A 12,755-nucleotide genomic window follows, 5' to 3' on the forward strand; every position below is an offset into this window, starting at 1 on the left:
AAAATCTGATATTAGTCATTCATGAATATTAATCAGCTGCTGGCAATAATCATTCATGAATATTCGTTAGGTATGGCATGTGAGGGCTTTATACTTGATTGTCACTGTAATAAATTACAGCAATCTAGAACATAAAATTTGGGTGTGATCCAGTTATTGTCATGCACATAAAGAAAATTTTTACAAGATTAAGATGTAAGACAAATATTGATATATTAAACAAAATTAATTGTGCATTAAAATTACGAGTGTTATTTCAGGTGATCACACACAATCACATCTTTGACCATCCAACTCCATTAAAACAGTAAAACATTGATGAGAAATGCCACTGAGGTAACAGTAGGGTTTGTATTGCTGACAGGTCCTGATATTTCATGTGTTAGATATTGTGTGACTGAGTGAGTGATCACTGAGTCTCTCATTTCACATCTTTGAACATTTCACATATTAGCAATCTAGAGCATTATCTAATATGGAAATAATAGCATGGCTGTGATGACAGAAAGAATACACACCAGCGTTCTACTGGACCAATTTAGTCACCTAACATTCCTGATATACTGCTAATAGTTAGAACTATAGAACTATAGAGCCTTCAGTCAATGATGGAAACTATGGCATTCTACACTCTTCAAAGGGGACTTAAGGTAAACATAATTATATATGTAATATACAATATACTATAAAATATAAATATAATAAATAAATATAATTATTAATGTAAAATTAATAATTTCAAAATGTTTTCTCACTGGTTTTAGAATGAGACAATTTAGCTTTTTAAATGGCAGTTGCAGAGATTTGGACATTCTGAGTCTCCTGGAATTCTTTGAATTCTTCATCATTCTACACCCATAGTGAACCAAATATGGACAATATATGAAATGACAGTTATTCCTGAAAAATATTCATTAGAAATGTACCTTTCCAGATGAAAGCTGCAAATGCAATAATCATAACACCACAAACTGAAATGCAGATGACAGCAATCTTCCATGTGTGAAAACCTTTTCCTGAAAAGAAACCAGATAACTTTAGCTTTACTATAATAAAATGTTAACATACATGAACTATAAAATACATTTCACAAAACCTTTTTATAAATTTTAACACATCCGTGTGTCTACATAAGATATAAGATAAGTCATATAAGATAAGAATTCACATTAAGGGCTTTAATAAGCTTCACTGCTATTCATCATCATACAGTCCGATCATCTCTGAAAATAAATCATATAAATTGTCCCTGCACAGCCAAAGATACTGCAGACATTATCAGTGAGACTTTCATGAGCTTCAACAATAAAGACAGTAAATCTGAAAATTTGTAAATGTCAGACACTTCGAAACAGAGAGGTAACATTACAATATATACAATAATAATTGTGTTTATCTGTAGGAGCAAACACCTGCAGACAGGTACTGAAAAGAGTGAGTGAGTCTGTGTGTGTGTGTGTGTGTGTGTGTGTGTGTGTGTGTGTGTGTGTGCACGCCCTGGCACAATGAAAAGGAAACTACATATTAATTGTGTTTTATAAACTATGCATCAAAACCCCTTTGTGCAGTGGCCATTTTGAGCTGATTTTTAAACAATTTGTACTAATACATTTTAGCACTAGTGATCTTGAAGTTTACATGTAACATAATGATCATTCAGGATTGGGTAGAAGATAATGTAAAGATAATGTAAAAAAGATAATGTAAAAAAAAAACCCAAAAAGCAGTTGATGAGAAATCAATCATGTTCTGCTTTTTTGATTCAACAGGATCTTGTCTGACAAAGTACACAATGGTGAGAATATACTGTACATGGAAGTATTCAGGAGCTCCACAGTATTGTCCACTTGGTGTCTAACTCCTCTCCATAGTACCAAACACTTATCCAAATGTGCAATAAGACAATGGACACTATACATCATGTATGCCAGATTATTTTTGCTAAAACAAAACAACGTTGAACATTTTACAGAAAAATCAGAAAGTTCATGCCTGTAATTTCATTATTAATAGGCCAAAATATATTTTAGCTTCCAAGAAGCTAGCTGTTACGATAGGCCGTGCCAGCCCAACAGGGGAGACGCCCACTTCACTACACTCCTCCTCCCATACACTCCCTCAGTCTCAATCACCCACTTATTAAATCATCACATGCACCTGTCCCACAGTGCTGTGCATTCCTTGCTCTGTTCGGACTAAGCCCTGCGCGTGACGTCATCCGCTGCATTCTCATCCAACGACAAGTCTAAGTGACTCTTGTGCCTTTTGCACATCTCTTGTTAAATGCTACAAGTGTGCTACACTCCTTTTTTGCTTTCTTTTTTATCCGAGTGTGAACTGTGACATTAAAGAGATCACAACACCATTCATTTCATCTGCTGCTTCTGTCACCCCGTTACACTAGTGTAGCTAACCATGATAGTTGGCTAAAAGACGCTGAGGACAATACAACAGTACTAAAATGCCCTAATACTGTTCACAGCCCCGTCGACAGGGGGGGACAACCGGGTCTGTTGTCCCGGGCCCCAGGGCCAGGGGGGCCCATTGAAGAAGCCAGCAATTTATTTTTTATTTAAAGTCTATAATTTTAAATAATCTTGAAATCTTTCATTAATATAAAATGTTATAAGCTCAATGGCTAAAATATATATGTTGTTTACCTATCTGCATATTTTCCATTAAGTGCATACACCCCCGCCTCCCACTGAAAAATGATTTGATCCAGCACCGACCGTAACCGGCTGGTACCCGCCCAACAGCGGGAAATACAGTGGTGGATAGTTAAAGTAAATACAGAAATCTGGAGCGCAGAAAAGAAAGAAAAACATTTACCTGACGAATTTTAATGTTGCATTGTGTTCCAGGTTTGAAAAGTGCTGGAATTTAGGCTAAAGTACTTGAAAATGCTTGAAATTGTAACTGTTTCGTTTAACACCAAATATCTATCTGACTGAACAGTTTTCTTGTATTACGTTAACAAATACGAGCCTCTTGTAATTCCAGGACGAAACATGAGAGAACGTGAATACATTAAGATTGGGCGTTTTGAAAATGAACTACCATTAATGTGATAAAAAGCGAATTATTTTGAATCATTTCGAGTATATGTATAAATATTTAACTTAATTAAGTTGTGTTCTGGGAAATATAGAAATGGACCTTTAAAGTGACGTACAAGTGCTTTAATTCCACCTTGTAAAGGTGTATGAACCCGGCAAACATGACTTTGTTCATTGCGTTGAGGCGCGGCGCGCGCGAAGTTACAAAATTCGAGAGGTGCACGACCTCGCATCGACAGCGCGTGAGGCCCTCGCGCGGTGCCACTGCGATTACATCATTTTCGCCGCGCGGGCCCTCACGCCGCGTCAAGTATAAACCAGTCAGCTGTCAGAAACAGCTTTGATGTGTGGCTATATTATATACTATATGACCTAACTCAAGGTTGTATGCTACAGAGAAAATTCAAATACAGGTACAGCAGGATGCCGAGATGAGTGACATCATATTGACGTAATTTAATGAACAAATAGCGACTACTGAATGTAGCACACAGGCAAACACTCCATATGCACGTTGGCAAACACAAAGCAGACTCACAAAGACGAGCACAGGACAGGACTAACTCACACAATATACAGTATACTAACTACACACCAAGCACCGCATGTAACACAATAGGTTGATGAGATGGTACTATAACTAATGGATTAAATTTTCATAATCATAATCATAATCAATAATAAACATATCCCTAGGGGTCCTTAAACCCACATCAGCATAAGAGACAGATAAAAAAAAGTTATGTTTTATCAACATGAAAGTGTTCAGAAGAGATTTGCAGAATGTGTGCGTTTGTGTGTGTGTGTGTGTGTGTGTGTGTGTGTGTGTGTGTGTGTGTGTGTGTGTGTGTATATGTGTGTATATACTCTTGTCTCAGGTAACGTTAGGCTAAAACAGACTAAACCCCATTAATTATATTAAACTTGCCAGTTTTGACAGGTTATGAATTCATACTTGTATAATGTGTATAAAAATTCTGAATACTGATATACTGTACATAGTGAATTAAAATAAAGTCTTTGTAGTGGTAATCACTTATGGAGTCATGAGAACTAATTCATTTGTTGCATATAATTAGTAAGTAATAATAAACAGAATAAAACTGGCTCTTACCTTTCACTTCAACATGAACAGTGATGTCATCATACCAATCAAAGGACCGAATGAAACAGTTATAAGCTCCCTCATCAGAAGGTTGGACTGCTGAGAGTTTCAGTGAGGTGTTGCCTTTCTGTAGCTCTTATTTAAACAGTCCTGTCCTCCCTCTGTAGGACTTTATCTGATATTCATTTCTGTCTTCATAATATTCATAGAGATGAACTAGTGTGTCTGTCTGATATATTCTGAACCACTCCACTCTCATGTCTTCAGCACTGGTGCTGGGTTGGATAGAACAGGGCAGAACCAGGTCTTCACCAGCTACAGCAATAACAGGATCAGCTGGACCAACTACCTTTAAGTCCTCTGTAATGAACAGCAAATATGAAATGTAAAATAAAATAATGCAATGAAACATCTATATCACCTTAAAACCATTATTTACACATTCTTCTGTATGAGTATTGAGTGTACAGTCATAACTTGTTTTATGAGTCATACATATTCAAGTCTCATCATCTTTTTCAGCCATTTCAGGCAACACTGCTGGACATCAAAATGCATTTGCCATGTGGTCATACGAGTGTCTGAATGGTTGGTGTGTAATTTAGCAGTGGGAATTTGGGACATTGAATTGGATCACTGTTGGATCACTATCACTTCCAGGTGAGAGTGCAGTTGGTACGTTTGTTGCTGCCACTTCTCGTCTGATCATACTGTATTTCTTCATTAGACCCTCCATTTTCCCTGAGACTTGGCGTGATCGCTTCCTTTTTGTTTCGCTCACCCTGCCCGTCACAGAATGACCAGCCGCTTTCAGGAGCCGCCAGTCTTCTTTACTTTCTTCTTCGTTCGTGGTCATGTCTCGTGGTAAGTGTTTGTCTGCGTGGTGTTTGTTTGTTGTCTGAAAAGCTTTGCCATGCTTATGTGTTGTGTGTGTGTTTTGCTCATGTACCAATTACCTAAAACATCATAGGACTTTTAGTCAGTCCAGTGAACTTCTTACACTGGAAAATTCTATTTATTCAGCAATGGTTGTGCTGTGTGAGTTTAATGTCCATGTGGACAGTGATTGTTCATTTTCAGCTGAGTGTAAGGGGTGGCTCCTGGGCTACACCACCAGCCACCACTAGAGGGAGCCGATCTTCAAATCCAGCCTAATTAACCTGGATGAGCCACACCTTTTGGCTTTATATAGGCTGGCTTCTCAACAACTCCTTGTTGACTCTTTTCACGAGTGTTCTCGTGTCACAGGTCCAGCTGGTATTGGTATCTTGTTTAGTGGGATACTTGTTCCCCTATTCCTCCTATTTTTCAAGTTTCTCCGGTTTCTCTCTGTGTCGTTCGAGGCCACTCTCGAGTTTTCAAATCTCTACTTATCTGTTTTACGGCTTTTGTTTAGGGATGTTCTTTTTGTTTTCAGCTGTTTCCCTGGGCATCCTATGTTTGGTTTTCGTCTGGTTTTACTATTGCCAGAGCGTTTTGTCAGCCACATTCTACTAGCAGAGGTTTTGTCTCCCTCTCAGATACCCAGCACTTGTGTTCTTGCCTCTTAAAAACCCTGTGGTTTTTAAGCCAGCTATTGAACATCCTAAGGTTTTTTTTGCTGTTGGTAACCCCCCACGTTACAGTCTGTGACCGATGTGAATATTTTCCTTTGACGCTGCATGTGAGTAGGAAGATCTAAACATTTTGAGATTTAAAGTGCTGCCAAGAAATACGCTTATAGAGAACTACAAACTGGAACAGCAATACCTTATTTAAACACACAAGATACTGCACTGATTACTTTTATTGTCAGTGTTTTTCTTTCTTTCTCTTTCACACACACACACACACACACTTTACAGGGTGTGATGGACACAAACCTGCTGTGGAATCCATAAATCCCGACATCATCAGCAGAGTCACACAGATCAACTTCATCCCTGAAAGAAGAAAGTTTCAGTTCTCTTTTTATGATTTTCAGAACATTTATTCTTTACTTTAAAACAATACAAAAATGTCTTTTAACAATACAAGAATGTGCAGAGAACTATGAAGAAAGCAAATGCAAGTCAGACAGATTTAATGAAAATGATGAATGAAACTGAACATAAATGTGAACTGAAGGGAACTAAAGAACCACACGTTATATGAATAATGAATAAGGCTTCTTCTGTGGGTGAAACAGCCATAAAAATGAATTATGTAGAAGAATATAATGTATACACGTGTATATCTATAACACCTGTTTCCATCGATACCAATATGTGTAACCTGTTACACGAGACGTGACAGAACCAGGAAGTAGGCAAAGCAACACTTGCAGGTAGGGGCTGAAACGAGATCTCTATCTTACATCCAGGGTTAACAGAAACACACAAACAACAAAAATAAAGGCTAAACTAAATCAACAGAGAACAGAAACACGCTAGAACATGAAACTGCAAATCAATGATCACGAAAAAATAACTGGGAACAGGATTACAACAGAAAGCATGGAAGTAACCAGGGGGGTATTCCAAGAAGCGGGTTAAGCGATAAAACTGGGTAAGTTAACCCCAGGTTGTAACACATGCTGGGGTAAGTTGTAACAATTAGACAAAAGAAGCAAAAACAGAGGCCACACCATGCAAAATGCTTCAAAAATAATTTTTAAAAATAAAATAACAATCCAGAACAATGTATCTCTCTCTGTGACTGACCACAACTCATATTCACTTTCTGTTTTACTCAGAAATGTGTGGGTGGAGGGGGCGCTAGTGAGCAAGCGATGGAGTAGGTCGCGTCGTGCAGAGCTCTTCAAACTTTTAATCATTTAAGTGATATATCGACGTAATATAGTCCAGAAGTCTCTTAATTTACATCCAATTTGTATATCCAACGGAAGGGGAAGGCAAGTCATGGCCAGTAAAACCGCTAAAGGACGAGCTGCTACTATTTCTAAATCTGGGCCTGCTAAGGCTGATGAGGAGGAAACGTGTGACAGTGAATAACTTGACCATCTCTGTGTACACGGACTACACGACCAAGGTAGCTCGTGCACGAGCAGCCTTCAATGGCATCAGACAGCAGCTGCGGGGCATTGAGGGGCTTCGCTTTGGCATACTTCACCCGGCAAAGCTTCGAATCACCTACAACGGAGTGGAGAAGATTTTTACTTCGCCGGATGAAGCTCAGAAGTACATCGCACAAGACATTACAAAATAACCATACGCCGTCGGGTCGTACTTTCCTAACCTAAAGGAGAGACTGTCTTTGACTGTGTTTACTTGAGCGGACGGGACCCAGCAGGACATTGTTTTACTTCTCATGAGAGGTATGAGAATAGGTCTTGGGCAAAAAATGCATAAGTAAGGTCAAAGTATGGATCTTCCTGAGGTGAGTTCATTTGTAAAGAGTATAAGGTTGGAGTAAGTTTATTAATATACTGTGAAAACAAGGGATGTTATGTTTGACTTGATATTGTACGTCTAAAAGTTCATATGTTTTGGAGAGCTTAGTTTCGAGCTTAATAGTTTCCCAATATAAGCACATTGTGTGGATACAATTATAGTGGGGAGGGGGTTCAATCGGTTATTGTGGGTAAGAAGGAAGTGGGAATGAGGGATTTGAAAATGTCTCAATGTTTATTTGTATTTTTTTATATGATTTCTATTATAGTTTATCTAATATATTTTTTAGTCTCATACAATGATAGGGGGTTAATAAGGGATGTGTGTAATCTTGAATTATGGCTCAGAGTGTGAGAATAGGAGGGAAGATGGCAAGCCCAATTTCATTTGTAAGCTGGAACGTTAAAGGCATAAATCATCCTGTAAAGCGAAAGAGAATTCTTACACATTTACATCAGTTAAAGGTGGACATTGCTTTCCTTCAGGAAACTCACTTAGATACATCTAGACAAGCTCATTTATATAGTAGATGGGTGGGTGAAGTTTATCATTCAAGGTTTCAATTTAGATCAAGAGGGGTGGCAATTCTAATTAGTAAACATGTGCCTTTTGTTCCTTCCCAGATTGACAGAGATCCAAAGGGCCGATATGTCATTGTTACTGGCAAAATATATGACATGCCAGTTGTTCTGGTCAGCGTGTATGCCCCTAACTGGGATGATGCTGCATTTTTCACAAATTTATTCTCTCGATTACCAGATTTAAATGAACATCGTCTGATTATGGCTGGAGACATGAACTGTGTGTTGTCACCTAGATTGGACCGTAGTTCTGCTAGAGATATGGTAATTTCTAAATCGGCCCACACAGTTAAACTATTTCTCGATACCTATGGTGTTGCTGATGTTTGGCGTTTTCTTAATCCCATGGCTCGCAAGTATTCCTTTTATTCAGCTGTTCATAAAACATATTCACGTATTGATTATATTTTTATGGATAAGGGTCTACTCCCTCTAGTTCAGGAATGTGATTATCATCCAATTGTAATATCTGATCATGCTCCTCATAGATTGAAGCTTAATTTTCCAGCCATGAAACCAGTTTATAGACCATGGCGGCTTAACTCACTTTTACTTTCAGATAAACATTTTTTAGATTTTGTTTCCTCACAGATAGATTTTTTTCTAGAAATTAATCAAACACCTAATATGTCACCGTCAGTAGTTTGGGAAACACTTAAAGCATATTTAAGAGGTCAGATTATTTCCTATAATGCACAGTCACGAAAAATTAGGAATAACCGTATTAATGAACTGATTAGACAAATTGGCGATCTTGATGCTCAGTTGGCAACATTACACTCTGACGAGGGCTTTAAGGAACGTTTAGTACTTCAAAAAGAATTCAATTTGTTGACTACACAAAAAGTGGAGAATCTTTTGGTAAGAGCCCGCCATACATACTATGAACATGGTGAGAAATCAGGGAAACTTCTAGCCCACCAGCTGCGTAGGAAAGCAGCGAGACACACAATTTCAGAAGTCAGGGACGAATCCGGTGCAGTCTGTATCGATCATGCTGCAATTAACTCGCGATTTATGAGGTACTACTGTAACCTATACACGTCAGAGTCACAAAAGAACGAATGCCTAATTAAGTCATTTTTTCAAAATTTAGAGATTCCCCGTATAGATCCATTAAAAAAGGCTGAATTGGAGTCTCCATTTTCGATTAGAGAAATCGAGGAAGCCATTAGAAGTATGCAAGGGGGTAAATCGCCTGGCCCAGATGGGTATTCAGCCGATTTCTTTAAAAAATTCTCAAATCAATTGGCCCCTCTTTTAACTTCTGTATATAATGACTCTTTGTTGACTGGATTAATGCCTGAAACAATGCGACAAGCTACTATATCTCTTATTCAGAAAAAAGGTAAAAATAAACAGGAGTGTGGCTCTTATCGTCCTATTTCTCTACTTAATGTGGACAATAAAATATTTGCAAAAATGATTGCACGTCGTCTCGAACCTGTTCTCCCAACTATAATCTCACCAGATCAAACAGGTTTTGTAAAAAATCGATATTCCACCTTCAACATTAGACGATTGTATAACATAATATATAGTCCCTCTCCACCTGACAGACCAGAAGTGGTTATATCCTTAGATGCCGAGAAGGCATTTGATCGGGTGGAGTGGGACTTTCTATTCTACACGCTTGAAGCATTTGGTTTTGGGCCAAGTATTATATCATGGATAAAGATTCTTTACAAACTGCCAATGGCAGCAGTCCAGACTAATAACAACATATCACCATATTTTACACTTACACGAGGGACAAGACAGGGATCACCACTGTCTCCCCTTCTTTTTGCGATAGTAATGGAACCGTTAGCCATAGCACTACGTAGTAATAAGGACATTAAAGGTATCAATAGGGCAGATGGGGAGCATAAAGTCTCACTGTACGCAGACGACATGTTGCTTTATTTGTCTGATGCGTTTACGTCTCTTCCTTATGTTCTTAATCTCCTTTCTGAATTTGGCAAGATTTCTGGGTATAAAGTGAATACACAAAAAAGCGAGTTGATGCCCATAAATCTGGTAGCAAGAGAGTCCTCGCTCGTCCACACGTTGCCATTTAAAATCTGCATGGAAAAAATCAAATACCTTGGTGTTTGGGTCACTCACAGGTTTAAAGATCTTTTCTCTGCAAATTTTCCTCCTCTATTGTCCTCTATACAGGCAGATCTTGATCGCTGGGATTTAATACCCATGTCTTTGGCAGGCAGAATAAATACAATAAAAATGAGTGTATTGCCTAAATTTCTCTATATGTTTCAGTGTATACCAGTATTCTTAACAAAAACATTTTTTATTTCCTTAGATAAAAGGTTCTCTTCTTTTATTTGGAATAAAAAGAAACCACGCATACGTAATTCTATATTACAGAGACCTTGTGAGCAGGGAGGAATGGGACTGCCGAATTTTCAATTTTACTATTGGGCAGCGAATATCAAAATGATTTCCTACTGGATGGAACAAAATGAAACATCTCTTGCATCTGATTGGCTGAATGTGGAAAGAGGTTCCTGTGAAAACACTTCATTATGTGCGTTGTTATATTCTGGCAGGCCATATTCAGAGCCTATGAAAAAGTATACCTCAAACCCAGTTGTAATTCATTCATTAAAAATTTGGAATCAATTTAGACAGTCTTTCAAAGTTAGTAAGTTCTCAATACTCGCCCCCATAGTAAAAAATCATGTTTTTCTGCCATCCCTGCTGGATAATGCATATAGTGTTTGGTTTAGGCATGGGATACGTTCATTCAAAGATATGTTCATAAATGATTCATTTGCATCTTTTGATCAGATTGTGGAGACATTCAATATTCCCAGGACGCATTTCTACAGATATTTACAGGTTCGTAGCTTTGTATCATCTAATATAAGTCAGTTCCCTTCACAACCTCCAGATACATGCCTAGATTTAGTTATCGATTGCATTCTATCCAAAAAATGCAAGATAGGGGACATATATTTTTTATTAATGACAGAGAATATGACAAATCTCGAACCTCTCAAGGATCAGTGGGAAAAAGATCTGAATACAGAAATCACAGAAACAATTTGGTCAAGGATGATGAAGGGTATACATTCATCCTCGATATGTACGAGACATAAAGTTATGCAGTTTAAAATATTTCATCGACTGCACTGGACCAAAGTTAAGTTGTCCCGTATTTATCCCGACACTGATACAACATGTGATCGTTGCAAGCAGAACCAAGCCACCCTAATACATATGTTTTGGGACTGCCCTAAAATTCAAGATTTTTGGCAATCAATATTTGATACGCTTTCCAACACTATCGACAAACAATTGGATTTATCGGCCCCCCTTGCTTTATTTGGTGTGGTAACACAAAATCTTATTTTAAACAATAATAAATTGAATCTTTTATCCTTTGCCACGCTAGTAGCTAGGAGACAAATTCTGGTCAAATGGAAAGACTTGAATCCCCCAACATTCGCACAGTGGATTAAGGATATGGTGTATTTTATCAATATGGAGAAGATTAGGTACACTCTTAAGGGATCAACAGATAGATTTTCATTAATTTGGCAGCCCTTTCTTACTCAAGTTGAGTCTTTGAGTTCTGTCAGTTTAATACTTCAGTAGAATGAGCAAGCCAAGTAATTGAGAAAATTGTTTAGCTATGCCTTGGTACTGTCTTCCCTCTAATGCTTATAGTAGTTTATACTGAAACACTCTGATTATACCCCCTATCAGTGATTCCAAATTTATCATTGTTTAATATGGTTTATATATTTTTATTTGTCGGTATTATTATTATTGTATGTATGTCAAAATGTGCACATATTTGCATAGGCAGGTATGTGCGTATGTATATTATGTAATTATTTATTTACTTAACCATGATTATTATTATTTATTTAGTTATTGAGTTATATTTCCTTTTTGGTTATATTCTTTCATTGTCAGGGTCGGGAGGGGGTGGGGGAAATCTTTGTAGCAAGTGTTAAAGTTGTGATGCCACATTTAAAATTGAAAAACTAATAAATAAACTTTGTTTAAAAAAAAAAAGAAATGTGTGGGTGTGGAAATTAGTGTACTAGAACAAACGTATTTAACAATATGTATGCTTAATGAACACTAATACAATGTACCTGTGTAAAGAACATGTAGGTCAAATAATAACCAACGTCAATGTGTGTGTGTGTGTTACATGGCAGATACCATGTGCCTTTGCAACTGATCTGACTGACTTGCCCTTATTTGTGACCTCATCAGATGCTTCTTTTAAAAACATTTGCAGGCACACCTCTGTCAGTCTTTCTTTAAAATTATTAAAATCAATAAAGTTTTCTTAGTTGTATGTAAGGTGATGGTTGTAACACATTTTAAAGCTGTGTTACAACCCACCCCACCCCTGTCAGCCATTATTTACCTAGTTGTATTAAAAAGGTGATTTGAAATTAACGGGAAAAATCCATCACAATTTACATGAGAAACTACAGTTTAATGTAATATAATTCATATGGTTTTATCTGCAATAGTATAAGTACTAAACAAAATATAGTATTGATTTAGAAATTTACTTTCTCACCTCAAAATCAGTTTTTTCTCTATAGAATCGGCATGTGCCTGTTTACAGCCCTGATCCCATGTGGGATCAGGGAGGAATTGGGTAAATACT

General features: G+C 37.4%; 1 protein-coding gene across 1 annotated transcript in view; it reads right to left on the bottom strand.

Moving 5' to 3' along the window:
- Positions 1-12,755, bottom strand: part of LOC143492533 (uncharacterized) — a 695,466-nt gene that overhangs the window by 24,878 nt on the left and 657,833 nt on the right. The gene's annotated exons all lie outside the window — the stretch shown is intronic.

Source organism: Brachyhypopomus gauderio, unplaced genomic scaffold (assembly GCF_052324685.1).
Source record: "Brachyhypopomus gauderio isolate BG-103 unplaced genomic scaffold, BGAUD_0.2 sc78, whole genome shotgun sequence".
NCBI classification, from domain to species: Eukaryota; Metazoa; Chordata; class Actinopteri; order Gymnotiformes; family Hypopomidae; genus Brachyhypopomus; species Brachyhypopomus gauderio.